We start from the raw sequence: 13,614 nt of genomic DNA, 5'->3' as shown, positions 1-13,614 counted from the left end.
TGTGAGTGATTTGCTTTCTATCGGAAGTTTGGTTAATTGTTTGTTTAGTTTAATAGTTAAGTTAATTGTTTTAAATGGTTTGATATAAAAAAAGGAAAAAGATCTTGGAGAGACTTTATGAAAGACAATGGAAAATTTCCTTTAAATTCAAGGACTCCACGAAATATACCAAAGCTCCAGATAGTCTGTATACCCCTGATGTTTGGGGATTCTCTGTATTGATCTGATATGTTCATTTCTTGTATGTAAACCTCTGAGATGATAAATAAAATTATTAAAAAAAAAAAAAAAAAAAAAAACAAGCATCCATTCCATTATGCTGGAGAGGAGATTCAACTCTTAACCGATCTATCACCAACAACCCTTCAAAAAAGGAGAGAACTAGCTCCCATCACGACCACACTCTGTTCAAATAAGATTCCATACCGATGGGGCTTCCCGGTTTCGATAGTAGCAACTAATAACAACAAAACGGCGATTTACAAGCCCGGTATGGATATACAAACATTCTACTCAGAATTGTCGCTTCAGATCTCCACCTCTACCGCACCAGTGCCTGAGGGAACCAATGCCCCGGAATGAAAAAAAACTTTCTAACTGAAGTATATTGAACTGTTGTTCCATTTAGAGGGTTAGTGCCTTTAAGAAACGTAAGTTATAATAGATAAAGGAGTTAATCACATTTGAAGAAAATGTAGTTTATGTTTTAGGCTAGTTACGTAAAGCATTATGGTATACATCTCTGATTGAGACCACTTAAGGGCATGAAACATTTAGACAAGAAGCCCCATCTGGATGTTTTTTTTGTTTTGCTTTTTTTTGGTTGATCTTAGATAGAACAATATAGCTATAACTCATATGATGCATCTCATCACGGCCAAGACACCTAGTCTAAAGTGGTCTGTTTGTTCATCATGATGCAATCTAAAGGGTCCAGATTAACCCGAGATCATCTTAAATCCACCACCCCGAGTAAGCTACATCCCTATAGATCAAGACCCTAGTTAACAACTAGATTGCATAAAATTAAATTGTTATACTTGAAATGTTTTATATTTATTTATACTGCAAATCTGCATACTGGGATATTTTCTATTGTTAAAGTTTTAAGTTCAATTGTTTTTTCAAATGTTTGTCAAATGATCAGACCTAATTTTTGATTGTTAGGTATTTTGTAATTCCTCCGTTAACACTCCTAATCACAACTTTATACATTACCCTACACTTCACTCTACTATTCTATAGAATGGAATGCACAGTAGGTTTAGACAGATATACACCCATAACACAGTGAACATGAAACCTTGCGCGCACTTACAACTACACATAAACTCCCACATTGATAAATCACATTACCTATACTTAGCCCTCTCTCATGCTTCCCTTCCTTCCCCTGCTCCCCCTTTTTTCTTTATGCTGAAATGCACTGTACAGGGTCATCGTTCCTGTGGACGCATACGATCTTTCAAAAGACACTTGACATGGGGGTATTACCCCTGTTGTATCTATTTCAAACTACCTAGACTACTTTATCAATTGTTATTTACAGTTATTTGATAATCCGAACACACAGTATTCAACCCTTTTTCGAATTGAATTTACAGTGCAAGCCTCATTACACATTTGAATAAGTTGTTTCAAACAACTATACCTGCACTTAACTAATTTATCTATTTTGCTTTCCTCTTTTACTTAAACACCCGTATATACCTCTTGCTTTTCCCCTTTTTTTCTTTTCTTCCCTCCTTAACTCAAATCCTGCAACCTAAACTTAGTAGGTTCCAGAGCCACTCCTTAAATCTAACAACTATAAATGCCAAAGGACTTAATAACCTGGGTAAAAAGTCCATAGCATTTTGTGAATTATATAAATTGAATATCCATATATTACTACTGCAAGAAACTCATTATCAAAAATCGAAAGAACCTAAATGGCACAATCCCTGCTTTTTGGACACTATATTACACTAGTTTCAATGTACGCCCCTAACCAAGCACAACACACATTTCTCAAAAAATTAGCTAAGCAATTACTAGAACATGCTAAAGGAACCATATACCTAGCAGGTGATCTAAACCTTCTTCTGGACCCCCCTCTGGACTCTTCTGTGCCCCCTCCTCAACATTAAAGTCAGTCAAGTTCACTCTCTCCAGATTGACACTTCATGATGTATGGAGAACCACGCACCTATTCGATAAAGACTACACTTTTTTCTCCTCCCCACATAACAGCTGACTACATATTCACTGATTCATCTGGTCTTTCAATCACAAATAACTGTGATATAGGATCAATAACTTGGTCCGATCACGCGCCAGTCACTTGTTCCATTCTTTGGTCAGACATCCCGACTATCGCTAAGGTTTGGAGGCTAGATGACTCATTATGAAATAATACCCTTATTAATCAGGAAATACAGAAATCCCTGGCAGAATATTTCAGTTTCAGCACAGCCCCCCAGTCGTCGGTCCTGAACATATGGGAGGCACATAAAAGCATGATGCATGGAAAATACATTAAACATAATGCGAGATTTCTAAGACAATATAGGGAAAGGCACACAAAATTACTAGCCACAGTAAGTGCCTTAGAAACAGAACACAAGACAGACCCATCTAATGAAAATACTAAAACACTGTTAGAGACTGCTAGACTAGATTTAAAACAACACCTAACAGAAGTTTATCAGAGAAAAGCCCTACAAGTAAAACAGTACTATTACAATGAAAGTAATAAGCCAGGGAAAGCTCTAGCAAGAACCTTACGTAGAAAGCAATTGAGTACATACATACATTCGATCAATGTGTCAGATGGCCAGCAATCCAAACGTAATATACAAATAGCAGAAGCATTTCGGGCTTATTATAATACACTTTATAATATTACCCCAAACACTACACAACAAACATTACAGGAGACATTGGCCCTAAAATGTAAACAAATAGATGAGTATCTAGGATGAGTGGCTATGCCAACCTTGGATACAATGGCGACTGAAAAATTGGAATACCCAATAACCATTGAAGAGCTACACCAGGCTATTGAGGACATACCCACTGGCAAGAGCCCTGGAATGGATGGGTTTATACCAGGTTATTATAAAATGTTCAAAGAAGAACTATCTGATGTATTGCTGAACTTGTTTAATAGTTTGAGAGATGATCCCGGAGAAGCTACTTGAAGCTCATATAGCAGTTATACCTAAACCAGGTAAACCAGCCAATAGTCCAGAAAATTTTAGGCCTATCTCCCTGTTAAACTCTGATATGAAAATCCTGGCCAAAATTCTCGCTAACCATTTAAACGAATATCTCCCTAACCTAATCTCTTTAGATCAAGTAGGTTTTGTCCCTGGCAGAGAGGCCAGGGATAATACCAAAAAAATAATTCAGTTAATAACGCACTCTAAGACATTGGACACCCCTCTGGTTCTGTTTTCGACCGACGCAGAGAAGTCCTTTGATAGAGTGGATTGGCTCTTCATGATGAGGACGATGGAACATATTGGCTTCACAAAACCCTTTCTCAATATGATCTTTGCCCTCTATTCAAATCCAAACCTGAGAGTTAGGGTTAATGGTACATTATCGGATCCTTTTCAAATAAGCAACGGCACTAGACAGGGGTGCCCCCTTTCCCCTTTACTGTTTGCTTTATCAATTGAAGTTCTTGCTCAAAAAGTCAGAAGCAATGCGAACATAACAGGATTGTGAGTCGGGGACACTGAGTATAAGCAAGTTCTCTACCCGGACGATGTCTTATATACACTAACAAACGTCGAGAGCTCAATACCCGAACTTTTATCAGAATTAAAAAACTATGGAGATATATCTAACTTTTTTGCTTAATTTTAACAAATCAGAAATCCTAAATATAAACACCCCATCACAACACATTCAAGCAATTCACAACACCTTCAACATACCAATAGCGAGCAAAAAAACTTAAATACCTAGGAATAAACTTAACTGCATCATATCATGACTTATTCCTACAAAACTACATCAACATAAAAAATGAAATTGTTAGCGATCTCTAATCCTGGAAAAATAAGCCGCTGTCCTGGCTAGGTTGAATAGGATTGTAAAAATGAATATCCTTCCCAGGTTGCTTTACCTCCTTCAAGCAATCCCTATCTCACTCCCACCAGGCTTTATTTCTCAACTTCAAAGAATAATAGAGCAATTTATATGGGCTGAAATTAGACCAAGAATCCCAAGGAAGACTATGTACCTTCCGAGAGACAGAGGGGGTCTAGGAGTACTAGATCAAGCATCTTACAAATGGACACTACAACTTCAACATATTGTTGAATGGTCCCACAACAATAATCATAAAGCTTGGATTTAACTAGACAGGCAAATTTTTAAAATTAATAACTTAGGCACACTAACAATGGACCCCCCTCAAAACAGACCTAAACTCATTAAAAAATATCCATTATCAGCCAATGTCCTGAACGATTGGGATAAAATCATTGCAACAAGCAAGCATATCTCAACAAGAAACTCTCCCCTGCTTCCTGTCATTGAGGATTCTGAATTACCATTCCATCACTTAGGCTTTCGTCTTAAAAAACCTTACCCCCTCAAAGAAGGCTCTCTGATAAATATCATTGTAAATGGTAACATAAAAACACAGGCCCAGCTTCAAGACGACTGTGCTCAAATATTTTCATCCTGGCTTCATTATAATCAGCTTAAGCACTACATCACCCACTACAAGAACAAAAAAGAATTGAGTAGAGACCCAACACCCTTCGAGAAACTGTGCCTAATGAATGCACTTCCACAACACTTAATATCTATAATCTATAAGATTACATTGACACCACACGCCACTACACTTCTCTCATATACAACTGCTTGGTGCAGAGAGCTGCACATAGATACAGACCCTGATAGTTGGCTTAAAGCTTTTGCTTTGACAAAAAAAATCCTCAATTTCGGCCAATACTCAGGAAACTCAAATTAAACTGCTCAGCAGGTGGTACCTGACCCCTGTCAGATTGCATAAAATATACCCCTCAGCAAACACTATGTGTTGGAGAGGCTGTGAGGAAGAAGGAACATTACTCCATATCTGGTGGAGCTGCCCGCAATTGAGGGGTTTCTGGGCCACAACTTTAAGTAAGATATCACAAATCCTAGGTATGATGATTCCAGAAGCACCTGAACCTATCCTATTTTACTCCCTGCCTAAGATAAAAGATGAATCTAAATTAGCACTTTTTCTAATAATGCTCAACGGAGCTAAAAAATTAATCCCAGACATTGGAAGTCCCAAATTGCCCCGACAATCCCAGAATGGCAAGCACAGGTGGATGAACTGCTTTTCTTAGAGAGATATCATTATTTAAAAATACAAAAATTAGAAGTACACGAAAATATGATGACTCTGTGGAATAACACAAGGTAAATAGGCAGCCCCCTTGTGTGGGCCCCTGTGAAACACACCCTAACTAATCCCTCTTTCACCCCCTCTATCCCCTTTTTTCCCCCCTATATCATATTTAACATTTAAACCTAAGCTTTTATTTTATTCCTACCATTTCATAACATACAGAGGATTGCTTAATTTTAATGCATTGTAAATATGTTATTGAGCTATATAAAGTTTCAAAAATTTCAAGCCCTAACTCTGGAACACGGTATAGAAATGGAGGAAGATATGGACTAATCTTCATGTAACTGACCCGTGTTCCTAATCTGTAGTAATGGAGCAGTATTACGACATGCATCAACTGGACAATACATTACATGTATTAATAGAGCAATAATTCAGATAAATATTTCAGCTGCACTGTACTGTAAAATATTCTTGTAAGAATGTTGTATATCAACTGTTTCATTTCTCTAATAAAGCTTGTTTGAAAGAAAATAAAAAAAAAACAATTAAGTTAAAAAATAAAACACTGCTCATGGTCTGGAGTCATTTAATAAGTGTTAGAATTATAACTCTGGGGTCGATCACAATCCATTAACTATCGCCTACTGAAAATAAATTTTTCATGTTGGAAAAATTTGGAGCTGAGTTTCACAATGCTTTATCATATCAGTAGTAAAAAACCTTCAGCCAAGAACGTGTTTTCAACAGAAAAGTTCCCAAAAAGGACTTGTTTTAGAAATAAACACTGGGAGGTTTCCCAAAACTGACACACACAATAGGCTATTCCACCTCTTAAGGTTACAGCGAAGCTCTATTCATATAACCCATTTGTTCACTTGGCAAAGAGAAAACTCATTTGCATGTGCGACTTTCTCCTATTGTCATCACAAGACATACTCAACACAAAGGGCTCCATTTATTAAGCAGTGGATGCTGCTTTGGAGCCCCATCGTTTCAGGTCCTTAAACAGAAGTTAAGAAGCAGCGATCATAAAACCTCTGCTCCTTAACTTGTCTGCCACCTTTTAGAGGACACTGCAAAAAATGGCCCGTGTACACGGGCTTTAGTACTAGTACTTCATAATCATTGTTCTTTCCAGTGATTTATATAGCAGCAAAATGATGTTGTCTTTCTTTGCTTACTGGCATTTTGCACTGCTTCATATGTTTTATGTATAACAACCCCTAATCTCTAAATCTAGAAATTGTGCCCTATTTTGGTTTCTTAGAATCACATTTTTATAGTTAGCTTCCCTGAAAATCATTTGTTATCTCAATGCCATATTGTCAGCTCATTCTTTCAGTAAATCATTATAGAGAGCTAGCCTGTCCAGTTTTGTATTAATTACCTTACACAGGGATATATCCTATACTTGTTGCAACTGATAGTGACAAGATCACTACATACGAGCACCTAATCAATAAAGTAGCTAACAGACACATATCAATGGAAGCAATTAATAGCATTAGCTGTTCTTGCCTAAGGAAGTTGCTAAACTGTAATAGCAACACTAAGAGTATCTTATTCCTGTCACTATTATATGTGAACTGTTGAAAATGTGTCACTATCATTTTATTTTTATTTTTTGCAATATCAATACATTAATTTAAAATATGTTTTTTTTTTAAAGGCTAAACAAATTACCAATATTACCTCACAACAGACCTGCTAAATCTAAGAGTGATGTTTTGTCACAACAGGGCCTAAGCTGGCACTTTTATCATATCTTAACATTAGATGCGCATGCTCATGGCTTACCGTCAGAGACTTTGACAACATGAACAGTATGCAGTGTGGTCCCCATTAGAGAGTAAAATGGAGTCCATGGGTTCAATTTATCAAAGTGCGAGCATTCATCATACAATGTAGCGTATCATGTTCCCTGCACATCGAGAAATGCCGACAGCATACGCTGTGGGCATTTATCATTGCACAAGCAGTTCTTGCGAACTGCTTGTGCAATGCCGCCCCCTGCAGATTCATGTCCAATTGGCAGCTAGCAGGGGTTGTCAATCAGACCGATCATATTGGATCGTGTGGATTGAAGACTGCAGCCTCAGAGGTAGAGGATCAGTTATGGAGCAGCGGTCTTTAGATTGCTGCTTCATAACTACTGTTTCCGGCAAGCCTGAAGGCTCGCGTGGAAACAGGGGCAACAAGTTCCATTCGGAGCTTCCATTCAGCCCCCATTGTGTATGTTTGTGTGTGTATGTTAGAGTGGAATTTATTTTTTTATTCAAATAAATTTGTGATACTAATAGGCATGCATTGGGATTGATATCTATATTGATTTTGTAACGGCAATATATTGAATTAATCTTTTCCCATGTACAGATTGATAACACCTTCAGCATAATTTGTTATTTTCTGCAAATCTATAGTTATAATAAAGGACCATTTTTGGCATAGGCTGCGTCATCGTGGTTTTCTGGTTCAAACATACGCAGATTGTTGGCTCATGTGTGTTTTCAGTTAAGCTTTTAAAATAGATTTTGTGATTGATATCTAGCTGACAACTTGAGGGTGGATACTGACCATGCATCCTATGGATAAATCTTTCTATATCCAGTGTTATCCACTCAGATCCGATACAATATTTTCAAATATTGAAATTGTGCTATTGTATGTATTGCGATCACTCTGGTGGCTGGAGTGTATTTTATTGTTTATGCAAAAGAGTGAAAAATAGGAGAAGCGCTAAAAAAGCTAAAGGTGCTACAATGAAAACAATGTGAGATAGACAACTTGCTATGCAAATTTGATTTAATCAGACACTCAAAGTAATACAAATCCTGTAAAAATAGAGTGCATAAATGTAAAGACATTGAAAATCGGACGTCTCCGATATATTAAAACATGGATAAAGAACGAAGAGCAAATGACTACTGTTGCCAATATAATAGAACTTGTCTCTGTATCAGATAAAAAGTCGAATCAACAAATTGGATCCTCAAAAATGATTAAAGGATCAGTGCCTGGTAAAAGATTTACCCGTATTACCTTCAAGAGTACCGTCCTTTTGTATGGACCCACCTCCGTGAGGCGTATACGTGTCCCGTGACGTCACTGATCGGGAGGCGTCGTCTCTGAAGGGAAATGCTATTGGTCAGGATAACTTGACAGATAAACTATAGCGGCCGCTATATTGTAGAAAAGATGTAAATCCCCGCTCTTAGTGCAAAACAGCACGCAGGGTTATAGTATATCCAGATCTCTCTTTCAGACCTTGTAGTAGCCTACGGGCTTTAATGTGCAACTTGGAACCAGCTTGGCTTGGGAGCGGAACCCTTCACAATGCGGTCCTAGTGCTCTCCGTGGATTAAATTGAAATAGCTGAAAACCTGATACTTCAACAAAGTGTTAGAGTCCTTTTAGACAATATAAAGTACAGGATAGCTGTGGCTTCTCATCAACGTGTTTCTACCTCTTACAGGGTTTTCTCAAGATGAATTAGCTCCAGTCACAGCTTCCTTTTAAACAGTCCAGATCCATACCTATTGGTCAGGTTAGATTAATCAGTCTAACAGGTGTGCTCACTACAATTGATCTATTGGCAACAATATTGGCAAATTAAATAAAAAGACACAGAACTTTTCAAGAACAGAAATTTTCACTGATAAAAATTATGTATATACTGTATATATATATATCTGTGTTTAAACACCCATATATTTGCATATTTGCATGGATTTTTCTATAATCAACAATATATAGAATTATAACTCCACTTGGATAAGAACAATTAAATACCTTCAAAGAACAGTATTAGTATTACTGGAAAAATGTTATTTAAGAGAGCAACGGTACATCTCACTAAGTTGTTATCAGTCTTATAAATAAGTGATAAATATAGAGAATGGATATTTGCTTATGTGCATAGAAGAAACATATATGAAAAATAAAAACAAATACGAATGCTACAAAGAATTATAAAGATAGTAAACTGCAGTTTTTTCTGCTAATGTGTAAAAATATATACATGTGCTTATATTAAAACAGGTGATCGTATATAAATTAAAGGACAGTGACTATTATTATTAAATTCTTAAATTGTCACATAAAATCTGTAATTAGATTCAAAACGAATATATGTGTATATGTGTACACCCCATATTATAAAAGGTATCTTATTTTACTTTTATATCGTGTGGCTATTAGCTATAATTGTAAATTAAAAAAGTGAAAGTGAGAATATATTAAAACGACAAAAGAATTTTTTAAAAAGTCGTTTTTTAATTATAACATTAATCTAAAACAAAAGGTGAAATATCCAGTTCAGAGTTCAAACCAGCTGTATATAGAGTATCATATTTATATATGTATTCTGCTTCTTTTATACAAAGTAACTTGTCTATGTTACCTCCTCTCCAATGGCACTTAATGTGTTGTATTCCCCAGAAAGTTAAATCCTTTGTTCTCCCTTTATGCACTTCTTTAAAATGCTTATAGAGTCTGGTGTCCTCTTTTTCTTTCTCTATACACAAAAGGTGCTCTCTAATCCTATCTTTTAGCATCCTTTTTGTTTCCCCAAAGTATATTAAATTGCACGTACATTGAAGTACATATATGACCCCTTTTGTTGTGCATCTAATGAGTTCTTTTATTGGGATCAAATCTCCTGTAGATGGAATTTTTAAATAGTTTTTTTTACAACTATGCTGACAGGCCTTACATGTGTAGCAGGGGAAAAAACCTGCCACTTTCTTTCCTGCAATGCAATAGGATTTCCCTTCAGAGACGACGCCTCCCGATCAGTGACGTCACGGGACACGTATACGCCTCACGGAGGTGGGTCCATACAAACGGACGGTACTCTTGAAGGTAATACGGGTAAATCTTTTACCAGGCACTGATCCTTTAATCGTTTTTGAGGATCCAATTTGTTGATTATCGACTTTTTATCTGATACAGAGACAAGTTCTATTATATTGGCAACAGTAGTCATCTGCTCTTCGTTCTTTATCCATGTTTTAATATATCGGAGACGTCCGATTTTTAATGTCTTTACATTTATGTACTCTATTTTTACAGGATTTGTATTACTTTGAGTGTCTGATTAAATCAAATTTGCATAGCAAGTTGTCTATCTCACATTGTTTTCATTGTAGCACCTTTAGCTTTTTTAGCGCTTCTCCTATTTTTCCCTCTTTTGCATAAACAATAAAATACACTCCAGCCACCAGAGTGATCGCAATACATACAATAGCACAATTTCAATATTTGAAAATATTGTATCGGATCTGAGTGGATAACACTGGATATAGAAAGATTTATCCATAGGATGCATGGTCAGTATCCACCCTCAAGTTTGCATATCCTTTTTTTCCCTAACGTGAGGGACTTTAGGGTTGGAGTAGTCTGGTGCCTCTTGCGCACACTTTAATATACCTATACACACCTTTATTATAGTCCCTTTTTTTAGTGTTGCAGCAGAGTTTATTTCCTAATATGGAGGATATCTTTGAGTTTAGAGAAAGCTTCTATAAAACTATGTCTGGATATAAGGAAGGGGATACTGCTATATACTTAGACTTTGAAAATCTAGATGATATAATGAGTAAATTAGAAAAATTACTTACTAGGGAATTGAAACAAAAAACTGAAATTTTATTTTTAAACAAATACACACTTAAAGGGCGAGTACCGAAAGGCCTAGTATTAAATAAAGAATGTGCATTTCCACTAAAAGAAACATTTCAATTGGAATGGGAAGGTGTCCTTAATAAGGCCTCTTTGGATCTAATAGATATCCTAAAGAGATCTAGAAAAGACACCCTCCTAGATTTAGAAAAATAAATTTTGGAAATAAAAGATAAACTTAAGGAAGAAAAAACAAAAGAATATAAAGATAAACAAAAAGTAATGATTGAGAGAATAAATAGTCTGAGCAAAGATCTTTTGAAAACAAAATGGAAAAAATTAGATAGAGATACAACTAAACCCCAGACAGAATTAAATAAAAATGAAGAGATGGATATAAACACATCTCAAAATGATTGGACTACAGTCAGCTATAAAAAGAAAGAAAAAAGAAATTACCCCAACCAGAGAGATCGTGATTATAGGGATAGGAACACAAACTATTCATGGAGGCCAAACACATACAACAGACAAAATAAAGGCTACTACTATAATAATACATATAGACATATGGATTATCAAATGAATAATTCTAGAGATGAAAACCACTATCACAACAAAAAGAAAACAATGTACAATACAAACAGGCATTGGGAGAATAATGATAGATTGCAAACACCTGTAAATAGTAACTATAGACAGACATATCAGCATTCTGAGACCCCCAAATTTAGAGAAAATAAAACTCAATTTTTAGAGCGCAGTCCTCTAAGGGAGGGCACATCCAGAAATCTTCAAAAAGAAAATCTGGAAAATGTCTGGGTAAACAGAAAAAGACCCCTAGAGAAACAAGAGGGAGAGGAACGAGTAAAAGAGGCAGAGAGAACAAGGTAAACACAAATGGGGTTTTCAATATTAGTAGTATTCAGCTAAAAGAAGATGAAAAAAGGATTTTGAGTCATGGACTCTCATTTGCACCTAGTTCTAAAATGAACAAGTTTAATACACACGTACATGTAAAAAAATTCATAAGAAACTTAACACTTAAATGCTATTTTCTAAAGGATCCATTAGATAGGACTAAAGAAATTGAAGTGAGACAAGAAAGATTTATTCATACAGATTTAAAGAACAAATCTACATTCAACCCTACGTTTTGTAAAGGGAGTAATTTGGAAACCTTTGAGTTAATGGTACTCAGGGATCTCAAAAAAAGTCAACCCTCACAATATTTGAAATCTAATATGAGTAAACAAGACCTATTAATTTTGGAAGGTTTAAAGAAAAATGGTGACGTGACCATAAAGCCCGCCGACAAGGGCGGCGGGATTGTAGTCATGGACACCAAATATTATAAACTAGAAGCCCTCAGACTACTTAATGATAAAAAAACTTATAAAAAATTAGAACTTAATCCTACGAATAAATTTGCAGCCAATCTGAAAAAAATCATTATAGAAGGAAAAAATGTGGGAATCCTGAACACTAAGGAGGTTGATTTCCTGGACCCTAGGTTTCCTAGGGTCCCGGTTTTCTACTTCCTTCCAAAAATTCATAAGGACCTAAATAACCCCCCTGGAAGGCCAATTATCTCCGGAGTGGGGTCTCTATCATCTAATCTTTCACAGTATGTGGATGTATTTTTGCAGAAATATGTCAGGCGGCTGAACTCTTATTTAAGGGATTCAACCCAGGTTCTAAACACCCTTGACACGATTAAATGGGAGATAGATTGTTTTTTAGTAACCTGTGACATTACCTCATTATATACGGTGATTGATCACAAAAAAGGCTTACTGGCTGTAAAAAGGTATCTAGATGCAGACCCCGAAATTAAACCAGAACAAAATACCTTTCTGTTAAAAAGCATAGCCTTCATATTAAACAATAATTATTTTTCTTTTGACAGAAATTTCTATCTTCAAGTCGAAGGGACTGCTATGGGCACGAGGTTTGCACCAAGCTATGCCAATTTATTTGTAGGCCACTGGGAAGAAATTTTCTTCAGGGAAAGTGGCTTTGGTCCAAACCTCGTGCTCTATAGGAGATATATAGACGATATGCTGATGATCTGGAGAGGTTCTGAAATGGAGTTAAATAACATGCTAACGAATATGAACACCAACGATAAAGGCCTGAAATTCACATTTAATTATAGTCAAGAAAAAGTCACTTTTCTTGACTTAGAAATTATGGTGATAAATAACATAATTGAGACAAAAACACACTTCAAAGATGTAGACTCTAACAGCTTTATACATTCAGACAGCTGTCACCTACAACAATGGAAAAATAACATCCCGGTAGGTCAGGCCTTAAGGATCAGAAAGAACTGCTCTAGACTAACGGATTTTGAGGAACAAATAGGGACCCTTATGGAGAAATTTAAAGATAGGGGCTACGATGAGGATTTAGTCCACAATGCTACTAATAGAGCCAGATCAATAAACAGGAAAACACTTCTTACTTATAAACAAAAAACACCACAGATGAAAAAGATACTATTGACACTCCTTTCATTACTGATTATAGTAATGATCATGGTACCATAAGAACAATTCTTAATAAACACTGGCATGTTCTGCAAGCAGACCCCATTATAGGAAAGAAATTGACCAATAGACCAAGACTTGTTTTTAGAAAAT

Source organism: Bombina bombina, chromosome 3 (genome assembly GCF_027579735.1).
Source record: "Bombina bombina isolate aBomBom1 chromosome 3, aBomBom1.pri, whole genome shotgun sequence".
NCBI classification, from domain to species: Eukaryota; Metazoa; Chordata; class Amphibia; order Anura; family Bombinatoridae; genus Bombina; species Bombina bombina.
This window is presented reverse-complemented; position numbering follows the sequence as displayed.